Here is a 5,702-nt window from a genome sequence, read left to right on the forward strand (position 1 = left end):
GTGTAGCACTTTGGAGGGAAGGAAGATTATTTGTGTGAACATATTTAATCTGTATCCCTACTTTGCAGAGCCTCTGGGGCACCATTTACACAACATATAATGTAAGAAAGCACTAACACTTGGTTTAACTAAAATTTATGGGCCGGGTGCAGTGGCTCACACCTGTAATCCCAGCACTTTGGGAGGCCAAGGCGGGCAGATCACTTGAGGTCAGGAGTTCGAGACCAGACTGGCCAACACGGTGAAATCCCGTCTCTACTAAAAATACAAAAAATTAGTCGGGTGTGTTGGCGGGCGCCTGTAGTCCCAGCTACTCGGGAGGCTGAGGCAGGAGAATGGTGTGAATCCGGGAGGCAGAGCTTGCAGTGAGCCTAGATCACGCCACTGCACTCCAGCCTGGGGGACAGAGTAAGACTCTGTCTCAAAAAAATAAAAAATAAAAAATAAAAAATTAGCTGGGCGTGGTGGTGCACATCTGTAATCCCAGCAACTCGGGAGGCTGAGGCAGGAAAATCACTTGATCCCAGGAGGTGGAGGTTGCAGTGAGCCGAGATCCAGCCACTGCACTCCAGCCTGGGCGAGCGAATCTCTGTCAAATAAAACAAAATAAAATAAAATATAAAATAAAAAAAAATTTACAGTATATCTATGTTAATTATGGGGGCAGGAGAAATAAACATTTATGGTATGGAAGAGCTAAATTCTAATTTGCCATGATGTGAAATCGACAGGAAATATCTAAAATTGGTAACTTATAAAATAGCTCTGTAAGTATATTATTTATAAATACAAAGCTATAAATTTCACAGTTCATAATTTGTGGGGTCAGGGCCTACAAGATGGAGAATATTGTAGTGAACTACTGATGTACATTGTAATTCTTGGCACTATCTTTATAATATGTCCATAAATTATTTTTACGAAGAATAAATATAATTTAAAAAATTCAAAATATAATAATAGCACACAAAAGTTTAAAAAATTAAAGTCAGAAATATAATTTATTTTCTGGAATTTCTAATATATGCTATACACTGTGCTCAGCATTATCATACATTTGTTAAAAGATAATTTTCTGCAAAATAAAAAATCATGACTCATATAGATATAAAAATGAACCCATGCTAAAGAATTTATTTTCCTTATATGATATGAAGTTACCAGGTAGATGTTATAACTGGTTCAGAAAAAAATGAGCAAAATAGCAAAAATTATTATAGAATAAAGGAACGTGGAGACGAATTGCATATGGAGACAAAACTAGTTTTCCACAGAGGGGAGGAAGTCAATTAAATCACTACCAGACAGCGCAGAATTTACTTATCTGTCAGCTACCTGTAACTTACAAAGAGTTGCAAAATACCTGAAAGACAATGAACAGGGCTAGAATCTAACATCCCAGGTAGGTCTCCTGTAAAAGACGCTTAGTTTTCCACTGAAACACAAAACAATGACTTAATACAACATGTGGACTAACTTTGTGAAGTAGGTGTTCCTTCTTTGTAGAAGAAAGTGAAGCTTAAAATTGGTTACATAACTTGTTTATATTCCCACAGTTAGCAAAGGCCTAATAAGGAATATAAATTGTGTGTGTATATGTGTGATGCTGATAACTGTGATTTCTTTTCAGTTTCAAAGGATAATTTTATCAGGTTTGCCTGTGCCTTTTTTTTTTTCTTTTGCAAAACTGATACTGTCAGTTCACCTCCTGGGATCCAGTCAAAGTAAAACAATTTTGTTTTTCAGGGTTTTTTCCTGCAGTGAACACGGCCATATCTCTCTAGTTATTTCTTAAAAAGAGAGACAATTTCAAAACAGCCAGGGAAGGAACACGGACATCTGTCAGGCCTTGAAGTGACTGTGAAAGGGCATAACAAAGATTCTCCCTTCCTCCTAAAGCAATGGCTGCCCTCTTTATGTATTTTTTTTCTCTTGTATAGTTACCACAGCTCCATTCACATTTTTCCTCTTTTATATTTTCTTTTCTTCCCCCCCCCGCTTCTGTAAATTCCGTCTCATCTCTGGCGTTTTACCTCACTAATCTGATTCTGCCATCCTAGCTCTGGTCTGAACCTGGCTGGACTTGGCTAACTTTGGGTGCACATTTGCCGTAATTAGCTTAGACAAGGGCGGCAAGGAGCAGAGGAACAGTGCTGACTCTCCTCGCTTTTGCCCAATTTAGTTTCTATAATACTTTAAACTATGAGGCAATACCTGTGACATCCAGAAAGGTCAAACTGCATCCCTTCCAGCCCATATCCTTCCCAGGAGGCCACAAAAACTCCACCATCTTTGCGTGCTGCAGGGCTGTTCGGATAACCCCAATACTTCCAGTAAGATAGACTCTAAAACTAAAGTAAATATCAAACAAACAACAAGCATAGAGGATGCTTTTAAAAGGACACTAACAGATCTTTAAAAGAAAGGGAAGGGAAGGGTACATGTGGTCAAACTGCTCTTGAGGTTTGCATGTTGAGTCATTCTGCAGAATTACTGTGTATCAATTATATGCCAAAGTCATAATTTTATGAGTTTACTCAGAGATTATTAAGATCTTAAGAAATTATTTCAAATGAATCACCAGAGACTAATATAATAAAATATGAAGACTTTAATTGGCACTCTCTGGAAATATCATCTCCTTCAATCCAGGTCACAGCTGGAGGAGGTAGACACTTGGCATAGCCAAGGAGCAAACTAGTCTGATGGGTGGAATTAATCGTGAGACAACACACAACACAGCCAGATTACCTTCACATTCTAGTTTGCACTGAGAAAATTGTTGAACACTCACATTTTAAGAGGGTTCTTCAAAAATTTTTATATTATTCAGGTAAAAGACAAATATTTAGACAGGTTTGCAATAGACCCTCACTTTGTCAAGATTATATTGTTTGTATGTAATATATAGAATCAATCATGGTAAGGAGAACAGTGATTTCAGGAAATAATGTCATCAAACTATTATATCCTAATCCAGGCGGTTATTTCTGTTAGGGAAACTGCCTGAATAGTATAAAGAAACAATGAAAGGATCTATTCACTGTTTCTTTTTATAGACTCTGTGAAATCAGTACCCTTGTGCTATGAAAATATTACCTTGAATACTTAAAAATATCGAATTAGTTGTTTAATAATCAGATGAAAGCTTATTAGTCAATGTTAGCTTTAGAAAGCCTTTAGTTACTTTAAGAGATACTGAAAGGATATCTTAGACTGCAGTGTTGGTGTGGCAAGCAGCTTCTAAGATGACTGTCAGTGATCCACACCTCCTGATATTTACGTTATTTTGCAATCACTTTGAGTGTGGGAACTTAGTGGTGAACTTCTAATGAATAAAAGATGGTATGTCACTTAAATGAGATTATAAAAAGACTGTGACTTCTGCCTTGGGTGTCCACTCTCTCTCTTTCATATCGCTCACTCTCAGGCCAGCAACCTACCATACTATACGCCATCTTATAGAGAATCCTACATGGTGAGTAATTGAAGTCTCTGAACAACAGCCAGAGAGAAATGGAAACTTGCAAACAACATGTTAATGAACCTTAAAATGGATCTGATTCCAGCTGAGTGTTGAGATGACTACGGCCCTGGCTGACAGTTTAGCCACAACCCTCCAAGAAAACTAGAACCAAAATTATCCAGCTAAGCCACTCTGGATTCTGGGTTCTCAGAAACTGTGAGATAATTATAAATGTTTGTTATTTCTATGCTGCTAGATTTTGAGATATGTTATACAGCAATAGATAACTAATAGAGTATCCTGTGTTACAACAGTATATTATCTTGAGTATCTAAAAAATTAATCAGATGATAGCTCATTAGACATCATTTGTCTAATAAAAAGATGATAGCTTGTTAGTCAACATTAGTTGCTTTAGTTACTTTGGTTAGATTTGGAAAGCCATTAGTCTATTCAAAGGAATACTTTATAAACATTTAGATATTAGCGTTAGTTGAAAAGTACAGGAGTGCAGTGTCTCTTCCACGCACTGGCGAAGTTCCTGTGTCACCAGGGGTCACTATCCTGCTCCTTGTTATTGGTATTGTAAAAAACAGCCGTACCCAAAGTCTCGTGTCTGCTGAGATCCATATCTTTGGGTCGAAAGAAGGCAAAAGTGGATGAGTTCCCACTCTGTGGCCACATGGTGTCTGATGAATATGAGCTGCTGTCTTCTGAAGCCCTGGAGGCTGCCGTATTTGTGCCAATAAGTACATGGTGAAAAGTTGGGGCAGAGATGGCTTTCACATCTGAGTGTAGCTCCATCGCGTCCATGTCATCTGCATCAACAAGATGTTGTCCTGTGCTGGGGCTGAAAGGCTCCAGACGGGTATGTGAGGGGCCTTTGGAAAACCCCAGGGTACTGTGGCCAGGGTCCACATTGGTCAAGTCATCATGTTTATCCTCACTAAGCTTCAGAACAAGGACCATGTGATTGAAGCCTTAGGCAGGGTTGAGTTCAAGTTCCCTGGATGGCAGAAGATCCATATCTCCAAGAAGTGGGGCTTCACCAAGTTTAATGCTGACAAATTTGAAGACAAAGTGGCTGAGAAGCATCTCATCCTTGATGGTTGTGGGGTCAAGTAAATTCCCAATCACAGCCCTTTGGACAAGTGGCAGGTTCTGCACTCATGAAGGCTTTTGGCAGCACTGTCTCCTTGGGCCATGCCGATCTGACTTATGCTTACTAATAAATTCTGTTTACTGGCCAAAAAAGAAAAAAAAAGAGAGAAAGAAAAATAAAGAATAAATACTCATCTATTACATCTTTCCACCAAACTTCCATAAGTGCTGAAAAAAATACTGTATCTCTGCCTGACACTAAAGGATTGTATTAATGATTTTGCTTAGGTTCATTTTGGAAAATAAGTAGAATCGTCCTTTAAAATGCAGCATATTTAAAAGAAAAGGGTCTTCTGTATTTTAATATCAATAGGTTGGTTACTTCTGAAGATGATCTCCTCCTCTGTAGTTTTGATGTGGACTCATTTATATCTAATTTGAGATCAATGCCAGTTGATGGATTAAAGACAGCTGCCTTCAAGAAATCTTCTCACGCTACCTTATGGGTGGTGCCGTTCCTAAATTTCTGTAAGCAATCATGTTTCTTTTTCAAAGAAAGTATTTTGGGCCCAAGCAATATGGCACAGTTTAAATATGCTTATGCAGCCCTCTTATTACATACAGTCAAACCACTTAAGCTTTCAGTTCAAAATCACTGTTTCCAGATCAATGATGGCTCAGGTTTAACAGCCAAAAATTTACATTGATAATGATAAATTTTGGGCTTTATAACTTATTTCAAATACTATATTACTTTCATTTTGCTGTAAGTTTAACTAATCCCAGAGACAAAGAAATTTACTCACTTTAGAACTATGATATAGCAACATCCCAATTCAAGATGTGATTTTTTAAAAAAGGAATATAAGTTAGAGTTCCATTATATCATTTAATAAGTTTTTCACAAAACAGTGGCACCTAGTGGTCTATAAAAAGCCTTCTCCGAACTGTTTGTAATTTGTCTTTACTCTTTAGTTTGAATCTGGCATTAATTGCCTACAGCTGGTTCAATTGCTAGTTAGAGTCACTAGGATCTCTTGCGTTATAGATTCAAATTTTTGCAATACTAAATTAATCTTTTATTTTTTATTTGTGTACTTAGCCTAATGTCAACAACACTATTCTTACTATTTTG

The 5,702-nt window shown here is 37.5% G+C and overlaps 1 pseudogene; it reads left to right on the forward strand.

The window, feature by feature from the left end:
- The first annotated feature begins 4,106 nt into the window (after positions 1–4,106).
- On the forward strand, positions 4,107–4,639 carry LOC129040365 (large ribosomal subunit protein uL16-like; annotated as a pseudogene).
- The last annotated feature ends 1,063 nt before the right edge of the window (positions 4,640–5,702 follow it).

This window comes from Pongo pygmaeus, chromosome 6, assembly GCF_028885625.2.
Source record: "Pongo pygmaeus isolate AG05252 chromosome 6, NHGRI_mPonPyg2-v2.0_pri, whole genome shotgun sequence".
Lineage (NCBI taxonomy): Eukaryota > Metazoa > Chordata > Mammalia > Primates > Hominidae > Pongo > Pongo pygmaeus.